We start from the raw sequence: 14,596 nt of genomic DNA on the forward strand, positions 1-14,596 counted from the left end.
CGGGTTAGGTCATCCAGGGACATTCCCCGGGTGATGACGTCAGCTGGGTTGTGTTTGGTATCCACATACCTCCAGCTTGCTTCTTCCGTTAATTCTTGAATCTCTGTGACTCTTACTCCCACGAAGACTTTGTATCTGCATGAATCAGACTTAATCCATGTGAGTACTGTCGTGGAATCTGACCACAAGATTGTTCTATGCACCGGAATGGTGAGTTCACGTTGGATTAACGTGGCTAGATGCGCTCCTGCGAGGGCTGCGCAGAGCTCTAGACGTGGGATAGATTGTTGCTTACGTGGGGCTATCCTTGAGCGGGCCAGTATGAAAGCAGTGTGTATCTCTCCTCCCATCTCTTGGGCACGCAAATAAGCAACCGATCCGTAGGCTACTTCGGAGGCATCGCTGAAGACGTGTAGCTCAATCTCGCATGTCTCTGGCCTCACTGTGGATGGGAAGTAGCTGCGGCGTATATTGACACCTGGGAGTGAGCGGAGTTCCGTCTCCCACTCTCTCCATGTTGAGGCAAGGTGTGCGGGTATTGGGTCGTCCCAGCCCTGGTCCTTGTCCCATAGTGCTCGTACAATCATCTTTGCCCTGGTGGTGTAGGGTAGAATACATCCCAGCGGGTCATATTGTCTGGCGAGTGTTCTGTACACACTCCGTCTGGTGGTCGGTATCGCCGCCGACCTTCCTTGCTCTGGAGCCAAGGGTTTGTGTCTATAGTGGAGCGAGTCTGTTTTGAAGCGCCAGACTAATCCTAGTGTCATTTCTTGGGCTTCTCCTGGGATTGTCGCCATCCAGGTCTCGCTGCTGGCAGCCTTGTCTGCGGAGGAGAGGCTGCGCAATACGTGCGGGTCACGGCTGGCCCACTGCCTGAGATCAAAGCCTCCTTTGATTAGGGAGGCGCGTAACTTGATTAGGAGAGCCTCGGCTTCTTCTTGAGGCGAGACGCTTTGTAGACAGTTGTCTACGTAGAAACTGTTCTTCACACTGTGTTGGACCTCTTCATCTGCTGCTGGGTCCTCTGTGACGTGTTTCTGTAGTGCAAATGTAGCACAGCACGGGCTGCATGTGGTTCCGAAGGGGAGTACTTCCCACTGGTAGATGGATGGGTTCTCATCTCCGATCTTCTCTCTCCATAGGAACCGTAGCAGAGGCTTGTCCTCCTCTACTAGTCTCACTTGCAAGAACATCCCTTTGATATCCCCGCTTATAGCCACCTTGTCCTGGCGGAAGCGCAGTAGCACGCCTAGTAGGGAGGGGCCGAGTGTGGGGCCGGGCAAGAGCTCTTTATTCAGATTTTGGGATCCGATCTGGTAGCTGCAGTTAAACACAATGCGATCCTTGCCATTGTGATGGACCTTGTGATGCGGCACGTACCATGATTCGGTCGTCTGATCGGCCTCTTTAATGTCAATCTTTGTTACGTGTCCCGCTGTGATTAGCTTCTCAATCTCAGCTCGGTACACACTCTGTTGAGCGGGGTCTTTGGCTAGGCGCCGCTCTGTGTTCAGTAGATAGCGCTCCGTGGCGTCTTTCTTTGCGTGAAAGGGGGGCATTCCCTCTCGCCTCAGGAGTGGAGTTGCGTATCTCATCACTCCGCCGACTGTGACTCTCTTTGTCCCCTGCTCGAGTAGGTGGATGGCGTAAATGTCTTCTTTAGAGCGAATGTCTTTCTTTTCGTTCTTAAAGGGCATTGTCTCTAGGGTCCATAGCCTCTCGACATGCTGCAGGAGAGTGGTGTCTTCTTCTGTCGTTCTGGAGTGGAAGCAGCTAGTGGCTGCGGTTCGGTTGAGAGATTTAGCGAGGGGGCCTTGCAATGTCCATCCTAGGCGGGTCTCGACTGCTGCAGGACAGCCTCGGGGACCTGTATGGACCCGGTCAATCGGGACTATGAGTTCTGCATGGTCGGAGCCTATCAACAGGGTCGGGGTAGCGCCGTCTATGAGCGGGATAGGTAATTGGCGCAGGTGCACATATTTATCCATCAACTTGGTGACAGGGTAGGTGTACTGCGAGAGTCCTATTTCTTGGCTGGTGAAAGCATTTGTGATCTCGTACCGTCGCTCTGGCTGCCCGTTGGCTGCGATAGTGAAGGAGACATTCTCGCCCTTTATCGTCTTTAAATCTCTTCTTATTGTCCGAATCGTCATTTCGTTCTTGCTCCCCCGCAGTCCCAGTTGAGTCGCAGCGGAGGCGAGCAGAAGGGTCTTCTCTGACCCGTCATCAAGGACGGCGTCAGTGTCCATGACTTTATCCTGGTAGCTCAATGTCACACGGACTACCTTTAAGAGCACTTGAGCTCCGTTGCTGCTGGCGGGGTCAATGTACATGACACTTGCCTTGGTGCCGCTCCGTGGTGCAGGTATAGGCCGTCTTCCGTTACTATCGTGTAGTATATCTAGATGGGCTCCATCGCACCGGCTGCACCTTTTCTTTAGGCGGCATTCGGCTGCCATGTGGGGCCGCGCACATCGATAACAGCGCCGGTTGGACTTTATCCATTGGCTCACTTCTTCTGCATTCATCTTTGTGAATGAGTCACATTGTGACAGCCAGTGTTCTTTCTCACAGTAGGGACACGCTATCTTCCACTTCTCCTTTCTGGAGGGGGTGCTGTGACTCTTACTGCTCGGTACTGACTCTGATTGGTGCATGACAGTCACCGATCTTCTTCCATCACTTATTCTCCTGGGTCCCTCTCTGGAGCTTGGCGTGCTCCGCCCGAAGGTGTCCAGTCGTAAGCTGCTGACCTCTCTCGCCAGGAAGTCGGCCAGATCAAGGAGGGATGGCTCGGGGCCGTCGGGATCTCGGTAGTCCCTCTGCCGCCGAAAGCGCTCCTGTCTTGCGGGTGGCAGCTTCTCCAAAATCCTCTCAACGTTAGAGTTGGCGTACAGCTCATGCCTGCCCTTCTCCCGTTGAGCTCCCAGCATCCCCACCAGGGACTGCACTTTGATTGACAGGTCGTCTAGTGAGCGATTGTCTGTGGCTGGGGGTAGGCGGTCAATATGCCTTATCTCCTGGATTACGTAATCCCATATACGTCCATATCTTTGATCCAGCGCTGCAAGGGCCGCTGTGTATGGGGTTGAGGAGGTAGCATAGGCTAGCGCTATAGTGTGCGCTCGCGGTACTTTCAGGTGCTTCAATAATATTGCATACTTGTGGCGTTCATCAGCGACATCCACCATCATTGTCTCTAAGCACATCCGGAGCTCCGTGTACTGTGCTCGACTCTCATAGGCGAAGTCTGGGAATGACGGCGTGGCGTTGTATGACGCCGTGGATGGCGGATACATCGGCGAGCGTTGGGGGAGAGACCTCCTGGGCGAGTCCCCTCTTGCGCCTCGCTGTGGGCTGGTACTGGCAGGGTACCATGGCCCGCTGGTCCAGGTACTGTTCCTCGGGGCTGGTCGTGCGTCGTGCTCACCCGTAAATAGAGTCGGGGGTCTGTAGCGCAGCGCCGCGGGGGTATAGCCTGGACTGTATGGGACCTCCTGGTCCGGTGGAGTACTGTGCTGTCGTCGGGCTTGGTTCTCCTCTTCTCCCTCTTCTTCTTCTATCAAATCTTCCAGATCTTGTAATCGTTTATTTAGCTTCTCCGCAGTGTAGGCCGCTCCTTCCTTGTAGCTGGGTCTCGCTTGGACCGGTATGGGAAGGGGGTCTGCGGGGGGTCTAGACTCGGTCTGTTGGTCAAGTTCAGGGTCGCTTGCTCGTTGCGGTGACGCTGCTCTTGACTGCTGTCTCGACGAGTTCCTTGAGCCCCTGGCGGAGGGAGAGGGAGTTGTCCTTTTGATCAGCTGCTCTATTAGTTGCGCTTGTAGTCTGTCGCGCTCTGCGTCTCTTTGGGCACCGGCAGCGGCGCGCTGGGCGTCGGCGGCGGCGCGCTCTGTTTCTCTTTGGGCACCGGCAGCGGCGCGCTGGGCGTCGGCCCGGTCTCTTGCCATATTCTCTTCCATCTGGAAGCGTCTCATCTCCAGACTTGTGCGCTGTTCTTCGCTCCGTTGCTGTGCTTGGAGTTGTTCGCGCTCGCTGGTCGCCTGGGCTTGGAGACGTTCGCGCTCGCTAAGCGTCTGTGCTTGGAGCCGATCGCGTTCGGTAGAGGCTGTCAGGCTGACGAGGAACGCCTGTTGTAGTATCCTCTCCGCTTCGCTGGGGGAAGGCGGTAGTGGAGGTGAGCCGCTCCTGCGTGAACCGCTCCTGGGGGTACTCGTTGGGGAGTCCTGGAGCTCTAGTTCCTCAGCGCTCTCCTCTTCTTCTTCCGTGCAGAGTTCTCTCTCTGTAGGGTTGTCTTCCTCCCGGGGCGTGTCGGGGACTACTTCTTTAGTAGTGGCGGGGGGTAAAGGCATGTCAATTCCCTCCTGGTCCCCACCGTGGGCTTGGTCAGTTACATTAGGACCTACTAGGGCCTCTGTGGTCGGGGAAACCTGGTCGTTAAGGTCAGACATAATTTTACTTTCTACTTTTACCACGTTTACCGTTTGTCGAAGGCTAGGTAGTTGACTGACAGTGTAAGTACTGAGGTGTCTGTCGTCTGCGCCGCGGGCGTTCTAGGTTAGGAGGATCGTTTCGTGGAGTGTTCATCATAGGCCATTTCGATATTAATAACACTATATTAATATTACACTAGTTACCATCCGGCTCGAAGGACCAATTGTAGCTGAGGGGTACAATTCCCTGACTGTATTGTTAGATATGATATTTAATACCACTACCTCATGTACTTTAACTTCTGGCCACCCAGTACAAGATATAAGTATGATGAACACTTTCCCACCTGATGAAACGAACCAACACAAATGTACCAAATCGAATATTTAATACAGCAAAGGGTGTATACAACATTCACTTAATTACATTTATGATTTGAAATATTGGATATGCACTTTTATGGCAAATGAGTATTCGTAGGTAAATCAACATTGAATGTCCAATCTCTGGTTGCGCAGGGAGTAAGTATACAACCTGGAATATTTAGGAAACGATAGCGATGGTACTTAAATGATTATAGCTGGATACACTAAGGGGGGGGGGGGGGTCCCGCTGGTTGTAAGACAGTAGGAGGGGGGGGTTAGAGAAGCCGCTGGCGGTATCCCATCTGGCCGACGGTGTCTTGGGAGAATCCAAAGTCTTAGACACAGTGCCCACAGAACCTCGGGCAGCAGACGAATACAGCTGGACCCTCTGTGGAACGGTATCTGCCGGTCCACAACGGAGAGACGTGGTGCGACCTCACGTGTAGAGCGCCGCCTCACCTGGAGTCCTCTCCGGGGGGTAATTCCAACACTCGACAGTGTTGGCCTTTATCCATGGAATAATCAAAGCACACAAAGCATAATCCAAGAGCCGTGGAAGGCTCGCCGTCGTCGGGTAGAGTAATCCAATATACAGGTCCAGTCGCTCTTGACCCGGAGCTCCTCGGATGCAATCACCACTAGGGGTCTGACCAGCCTGGATAAGCGTCCAGATAACGTCAGGAACGATGGGGGTACTGATAACTGTAGAACTCGAACCGAACGATGCACCATACATAAATAGACTATTATTAGCTTAATAGAATACGTCCAACTCGACGGTATGGTGCCAAACTATGACCATTCAACTATTAATCTACACGATATCTCAATGCCTATTCTGGGCCAAGTAGGCCCTACTACACCGCACGTGCTTCGTGGGGAGGCTTTTGCGTCTGTCACTCTGTTGGAGGGTAAAGAACTGGACTAAAAGAAAGTTCTACTTTACGAGCGCCATATATATATGCGCTATGAACAAATAGTACCACACGTATTTCGCCCGACATATTACTGCGCGGAACCGGGGGTTTGCCTCGACATGTTAGGCGGCACGATTGAACTTGGACCTAGGGGTATGGCAACCTGGCGCCAGGTTCTCGTCCAATGGTAGAATGAAACTATTATGGGCTGTTTAGTAGAAACGGGGATATTCAATGCATATTGTACAAGGAATATACAGGGGATATCAAACGATATACAAATACAATTAAATATATATATATAAATAAATATACATATTCGGTTTAATCTGATCCTTCAAGAGAAGAGATAAAATAAAAAATAGAATCTGTGCACGGAGACCAGCAACAATTTTTTCTAACAGAAACCCATTGGGGGGTGCGTCAGCTAGGTCCGGAGGTGACAGGGGGTGCACGGCCAAAAAAGTTTGGGAACCGCTGGCTTAGACGTTAGTCCTTGGGTTCGGTTTCTCTTACTCACACACTATCACGGATACTTCTAGGATAACCCGTCACTAGCAAGTATGTCTCATCACCCGTGGCTCGCTCCGGCGAGGCTATCTGGCTTCACTTCTTTAACTGGGCTATTCCAAAGCACCTCCCGCTGTAGCTGCGACCGTTCACGGCTACATCCAACGCCGAAGAGAGCTTCCTGTTCCCCTCACCTCCAGGTGATTCCCTCTTCCTCGTTGCTTGCTTCTCTCCCCTGCTCCACCTGCCACCGCCACCCCCTGCTGGCACCGCCACCTAGCCCCACAGGAAGAGAACTGGGTGGATTGAATATGATTCAGTTTACTGTTGATAATCCATATTCCAGCCGGTGAGAGAAGGAGAAACTCGCGTCATTGTTCGAGAGAATATCAATGGAAACCAGTTAACATGTCTTTGTGCACAAAGGGGAGATAAAAGGCAAGTCAGCACTTCTGAATAATAGTCACATATTCAGGGTGCTACATAATGTTATGCGTTCCATCTATGCAGCCTCTGTAAGGCACAGTCTGACTTGATGCCCCACCCACCACATTATCAGATTGGTTGAAATGCTCAGAATGACAAGTTGACAGTCAAGCGACACTTCTCCTTGAGTGTATGAGAGATGCTGGAAAAGTAAGAAGCTCCGTGAAACAGCATAGATTAATTTACCTTCACTTGATTGACATAACATCTCAAAGATAATTTTTTCCAAAGAAAGAAGCATGCCAAAGTTTCAAAACTGTCACATTACATTTGTGTGTCTCCTTCATCGCTCTCCCCCTGCCCATACACACACACACACACACACACACACAAACATCTTCAACTCAAGTTAGATGTTGGACATTGAAGTAACGCCGGGTGTCCCTTTTCACATAGGAGATAAAAAAAAAGGAAAAGGTTTGGATAAAACAAACTACTACTACTACCACATATTGTTAACTTATATTACATTTAACATATTACCTATTACTTCTACAAAACACAAGTATTAGACGTAGCAGCAGTAGTAGTACCAGTAGTAGTAGTAGTTGTCAATGTCATACAATATTATTCGTAGTAGCAGCAGCAGTAATAATAATACTAGTAGTAGTAGCAGCAGCTGTAGTAATAGCAGTAGTAGTACTGTAGCCAGGGCCGCCTGGGAGAAATGCGCGGCCCTGTGCGAGATTTAACGCGAGCCCCCCCCCCCCCCCCCCCAAAAAAGGTAAAAAAAAAATATATATATATATATATATATATATATATATATATATATTTTTTTTTTGTTTTTTCTTATACAGTCAACATATTCTTAAATAATAGCGCTGCCCGAGGCGTGGCATGATACAGTCAACATATAGCAAAAGAGAGAGCGAGAGAGAGCTCCCGTTCTACAGTCAATATACAGTGTACAGAGAGAGAGAGAGAGAGAGAGAGACACATTGGAAAGAAATTGAAATGCTATTTGGCCCTAAACAGAGAGTACACAGTGGCAGAATACCTGAGCACTGTGACTGAAGATCCTTGAGCACAGCCTAGCCATCGAGAAAGGCCGCCATAGGCAGACTGTGTGTGTTAGAAAGAGAGAGAGAGAGAGAGAGAACATGTGTGTTTGTCATGTGTGTGTGTGTTAGAGAGAGACTAGAGCATGTATGAGAGATCCAAAAAGACAAAGATCAACACTTAAATCCAACAAGAAGAGGGTCTATACCAGAGAAACCAAAGCAGCAAGGAGCCAATGGCCGACATCAGCTAAATAGGCTAGCCAGGTACTGTGACACCAGGCCACACACAGCTTTGGCCAACGGCCCAACGCTACCCAAGCTACACAAACGACCATTCACACACAGCACATGTCGTATCTCCAAATGTTGTGAAGTAGCATATGTTTTGCCTGGAAAAAAACATCGTTATTAACAAAACATTCGGGAGGGGAAGGAAGGAAGAGTGGGGTAATGTCATGACATCTTACCTGCACGAGGAACGCAGGGCGAAAGGCCGCAACACAGGTCTCCACGTTGACGAAAGGCCTCTCGCTGTCGGGACAAATAAGCTATGGCCAGAGCCTTGTCATGGTGCAGGCCCGACTACATCTTCTGTCAAAGATGATGTCGTAGTCAGAGTGCCAGGGCCTGCTATTCTCAAGGCTAACTGATAGCATCAAACGAACGTTCCCAGCTGACGCTAAACAGCTAACTGGCTAACAGTTAGCTCAATCAGGCACCTGGCTGTATGTAGCCGCATAGCTTGCTTCTGCGTTAGCTAATGGTTAGCACAAGCTAACAGCTAATTAGCTAACAGCTGATTGAGCTAACTGTTAGCCAGTTAGCTGTTTAGCTTCAGCTGGGAACGTTCGTTTGATGCTTGTGCTAACCATTAGCTAACGCAGAAGCAAGCTATGCGGCTACACACAGCCAGGTGCTGACACCAGGCACACACCGTTAGCTACTAGTAGTACTATTAGCTAGTCGACCAGTTTGGCTCCAGAGAGAGAGAAAGATAGATAGGTCCACGGCGGGTATATAATCATAGGTTGACTCACCATAACGCAGTATCAATGAATGCGGCGCCAATGGTAAAGTTGGAAGGAGACTTTCTTGGCCCACGGTGTAATTTCTTCTTCTTCTTCTTCAAGTACTTTCCGGCAGACTGGACACCTTTCGGCGTATTGCTGCCTAACAGATTTATCTGCTCACAAGTTCTCTTCTGTCTCTGTTCTCTTTTGTCTCTCCTGCCCATGTAAAGCGTCTTTGAGCACCTGGAAAAGCGCTATATAAAATAGATGTATTATTATTCTCCTTCTTTTGAAAAGACATCCACTCGCCTCGCTCCTCTGAATAGCGCTGAATTAGATAATCCCTGTACCTCGTGTAGCCTTTAGCTAAGCTAGCTACTAGCCGACATCATCATGGCTATATCCCGACTGAACCACACGTTAGCACTCAATATTATAACGTAGCTAAAGCTAACTAGCTGTCCCTGTCTTTAGCTGGGATGGCTAGCCTGACTGAACTGTCTAACATGCAACAACTTTCATCTTCAGTCCATCTGCCGAACAATGTCCTCTTCATCTTGGCTGGCATAACCTCCAATGCTGCACGCGCGAAATAGTCAGACTCTACCTTACCTGTAACCCCTCCCCTCATTGAAACCAATTCTGCTGCAGAGCCTCAGAGCTGCCTCCAATAGTGTATCTGCAGAGCCAATAGTGTATCTGCAGAGCCGCAGAGCCAGGAACAAGTCAGACACATTCTACAAACGTGTCTAATGTGAAATATATAAGCATATAAGCAAAACTAGATTTTAGGTCTGTGATGAAAAAGGGCCTCGCGGGAAGGGGGGCCTCGCAAAAAAAAAAAAAAAAAAAAAAAAAATTTAATTATATTATTATTAATACCTGAATTCTCCCCAGGAATCGTTGGCCAGATGGGATGCAGCTGACGGCTCTCCAACCCCCCCCCCCCCCCCTACTGACTTACAACCAGCAGGACCCCTTTAGTATCCCGCTATAATCCTTAAGTACCATCGCTATAGTTCCCTAAAGAACCAGGTTGTATACTTGCTTCCTGCGTAACCAGAGATTGGACATTCAGTGTTGATTTGCCTACGAATACTCATTTGCCTTACAAGTGCATTCAAATCATAAATGTAATTAAGTGAATGTTGTATATACCTTTTGCTATATTAAACCTTCGACTGTTATATTTGTGTGGACCTGATTTCATATGTGGGAAAGTGTTCATCATACTTAGATATCGTGTACTGTATGGCCAGAAGTTAAAGTACATCAAGCGGTAGTGGTTTAATGATACCATACTTATCAATACAGTCAGGGAATTGTACCCCTCAGTTACAGTAGTAGTAGTAGTAGTAGTAGTAGCAGCAGCAGTAATAGTAGCAGCAGTAATAGTAGTAGCAGCAGCAGTAATAGTAGCAGCAGTAATAGTAGTAGTAGCAGCAGCAGCAGTAATAGTAGCAGCAGTAATAGTAGTAGTAGCAGCAGCAGCAGTAATAGCAGCAGCAGTAATAGTAGCAGCAGTAATAGTAGTAGTAGCAGCAGCAGCAGTAATAGCAGCAGCAGTAATAGTAGCAGCAGTAATAGTAGTAGTAGCAGCAGCAGCAGTAATAGCAGCAGCAGTAATAGTAGTAGTAGTAGTAGCAGCAGTAATAGTAGTAGCAGCAGACAGTAGTAGTAGCAGCAGCAGTAATAGTAGCAGCAGTAATAGTAGCAGCAGTAATAGTAGTAGTAGCAGCAGTAATAGTAGTAGTAGTAGCAGCAGCAGTAATAGTAGCAGCAGTAATAGTAGTAGTAGTAGCAGCAGCAGTAATAGTAGCAGCAGTAATAGTAGTAGTAGTAGCAGCAGCAGTAATAGTAGCAGCAGTAATAGTAGTAGTAGTAGCAGCAGCAGTAATAGTAGCAGCAGTAATAGTAGTAGTAGTAGCAGCAGCAGTAATAGTAGCAGCAGTAATAGTAGTAGTAGTAGCAGCAGCAGCAGTGCAGGCTATTTGCATGTATACACAAACACACTCCCTTTTACACACAGTCACAATAACCGCTGCCTGGCAGGTACAGTCCATTCCCTGGGGTCAGGTTAACCTCCTGGTGATCCTCTTACAAAACACCCTGTAGGTAAACACCACAGCGCACGCGCACACACACACACACACACACACACACACACACACACACACACACACACACACACACACACACACACACACACACACACACACACACACACACACACACACACACACACACACACACACACACACACACACACACACACACATATTGTGGTAGGCATGGTTGAAAATGTCAAGGCACTTCGAAAACACTGGAGAACAACATTGTGGAAGTGGTTGGTTTGAATCTTTCTGTCATAAAGAGTGAACCCTTGACCCCGTGCCATAAAAGACGTCACAAAGAAATATTATTATTAATATGTTTGTTTCACTGTTGTGAAATGGAGGGAAGGCTGGATACAAATATATACTGTAAGGTTTGTCACACACACCTCCTCTGGAATGTATATCTGATAGTAAAACTTCATAATTTATGTTCACTGCCAGCTCCAATATGACTTTTCAATGACACACATGTGATCTTTTCTTGCCCAACTAGACCGCATGGAATTTTTTGTACACCTTTGAATCTGATCTCCAGAAGGGGGTGTTTTCAACAAGAGGAATAGTTATGACACATCTTGCTGATTTATTTAACTTTTTTACTGTATGAAGCACAATCTCAGGAGCGTCATACAGAACCAAGCATTGCACTATAATGTACATGTACCGTATACGTGACCCTGCAAAACCTGGATATATTTCTACTTGCTAATTTTTTTTTCAACCTTTCAGATGGTGTTGTAGGAGTACTTTGGAGAGGAAAATATTTTGTTTTAAAAAAACTATTTTTAAGGTTTTATTGAAATGTTGTAATATTACAACTGTGGTTCTATCAGGTAGCAGAATTTCCTATAGGCCATTTTTACTCACTGTCAGAATAACATGGTAAATGTCTATACTTCACTAAAACAACTTATGGGTTCATTTATATGATTATGGTGTATTATTTGCACTGTCGATGTAACACCAGCCACCCTTCACAGCTGGAATACACCCTCCTGTCAGTGGCGGGGATCGAACTGGCCAGCCTCTTTTACCTCTAGGCCCTCCTGCCTCCCACTCCTACTCTCAGAGTCTCATGTGCCGTCGGAGCCATAGATAGATTAGAGATGAATAGGTGGCCCTGACACTGTCCTCACACATAAATCACCCAATTGCCATGACAACGGTTATCCTATGGCTGCACCGAGGAGGACAGCCCGTATGAAGTGTCCTTTCCCAAAGACTACCATCCTAATGATCACACATCTACGTCACTATGGAGAAAAACAAACAAACATGCACATTAAGGAACCTGTTACATGGTGAACCCCAGGAGCCAGTTATCAGAGAGTCTGACCAGTCAGTCCAGTTTATTAGCCTTGAGTCAACAACACTCTCAGCAGGCCTTTCTTCCTTATCTTAATGTTGTTTCCTCTAGCCTTTTTTCTCTCTCTCTATTTACTAGTCTGTTGGATGGGGTGTGTTACAACAATGGCAGAATTGTATAACGATGTACTTGAATGTAAAAATATATATATTCAAATATGTATGAGGCAGTCGTCATTTACTATGCAATCTTGAGCCCTGCCCCTTCCCTGCGAAAACATTATGTTTTTGTGTGTAGAACACAAAACACAAAAACACGAGTAGTTCGTAGGGACGACTGACCAAGCCGGAAATACCACTGCCAGGAGGTGATTGAACCTGGGTCTCTGCGGTGGTAGGCGAATGCTTAGACCTCTACACTAAGATATGAAATCTGATACCTCAGTCAACTGTAGGTGGTTTCCAAAAAGCATTCTTTGAGAGTTAGTACAGAATGAGGTCATGCTATGATCACTTTAATGGCTTTACAGCCGTACCACCACAATCATATTGCCATAATAATGTAGACTAGCACTGTGTTGCCGACACGTCTGAAACATATTATTGACAAACCTGAAAATGAATGATTTGTTTTATTTGGATACATGGATAATTCCTTGCATGAATCTCCACTTCTTTTTTGTTTGATCTTCAGGAGGATACTGTCATTTGTATATAATATTTTTTTATAAAATTTAAAAAAACATGATGTCACAAATAATTGTAGAAGAATGGATGTCACAACGCAGCAGGAAGTTGTTCCGGATGCAAATCATGACATATTTGTAAGAGAATGTGTGTGTGTGTGTGTGTGTGTGTGTGTGTGTGTGTGTGTGTGTGTGTGTGTGTGTGTGTGTGTGTGTGTGTGTGTGTGTGTGTGTGTGTGTGTGTGTGTGTGTGTGTGTGTGTGTGTGTGTGTGTGTGTGTGTGTGTGTGTGTGTGTGTGTGTGTGTGTGTGTGTGTGTGTGTGTGTGTGTGTGTGTGTCTGTGTGTATGTGTGTGCAGGTTTATGTACATACGTCAATGTGTGTGTGTGTGTGTGTGTGTGTGTGTGTGTGTGTGTGTGTGTGTGTGTGTGTGTGTGTGTGTGTGTGCTCGCTTGTACAAGACTACTGAGCATTGTGACATTACCACACAGCCACAAATGAAGACTTTCAGGTTTCCTCTCATGTGTCACACATTGGGGACATTGCCTTGAGCTGTTGGAGCAAGAGAGAGAGAGAGAGAGAGAGAGAGAGAGAGAGAGAGAGAGAGAGAGAGAGAGAGAGAGAGAGAGAGAGAGAGAGAGAGAGACAGTCAGAGGTCAGGAATATTCCCTGTACACAACGCTGTCATTACCTTACCCTGTAATAATGTATACGCGTGCACACACAAGCACCATCTCTCTTCCCTCCCTCTCTTTGTTTCTCTCAGACACACGCATGCTCTCTCTCCCTTTCTCTTTAGAGACCCTCTCTCTCTGTCTCACTCCCTCTCTCTATCTCTCTTTCAGACACACACACAAGCTCTCTCTCTCTCTTTCTCTTTAGACACCCTCACCCTCTCTCTCCCTGTATCTCTCTCGTTCTCTCTCTCAACCACACACACACACACACACACACACACACACACACACACACACACACACACACACACACACACACACACACACACACACACACACACACACACACACACACACACACACACACACACACACACACACACACACACACACAGTCACCAGTGGAACAGGGTGTTTGTAGTGTTTGTTTCTGTGGAGCGAGCAGGCTGAATCCGACATCTACACCTCATGGATATGTTAGATTAAATAAAATATTGATATAGTTCTATTGATTATACAGCCACCAAGTTGAGTGGCATGTGTGTGTGTGTGTGTGTGTGTGTGTGTGTGTGTGTGTGTGTGTGTGTGTGTGTGTGTGTGTGTGTGTGTGTGTGTGTGTGTGTGTGTGTGTGTGTGTGTGTGTGTGTGTGTGTGTGTGTGTGTGTGTGTGTGTGTGTGTGTGTGTGTGTGTGTGTGTGTGTGTGTGTGTGTGTGTGTGTGTGTGTGTGTGTGTGTGTGTGTTCAGTTCTGGGAAACAGACATATCCTACAGGACAGGACATGCAGAGAGCAGTTGGAATGTACCCCCCTTTACTATGAGTTACTATGACACGGCCAAGTCATCATCCTACAGGTTTAGAGGCAGAGGTGGAAAGTAACAAATCACTATAGTTACTGTAATTGAATAGGTTTTTGGGTGTTACACAACTTTTAACGTACAGTACTTTCAAAGGGGGATATTATGGAAAATTTGCTTTGCCAAGTCCTTCTATGGATTTGGCAGTCTGAAATGTTAATCAGGCCCTGTCGAAACATTATATTGGTTACTCCATGCCATTTAACCAAGGGGGGGGGGGGTTGAAGTAGACG

Source organism: Notolepis coatsorum (assembly GCF_963971535.1).
Source record: "Notolepis coatsorum genome assembly, chromosome: 4".
Classification (NCBI taxonomy): domain Eukaryota; kingdom Metazoa; phylum Chordata; class Actinopteri; order Aulopiformes; family Paralepididae; genus Notolepis; species Notolepis coatsorum.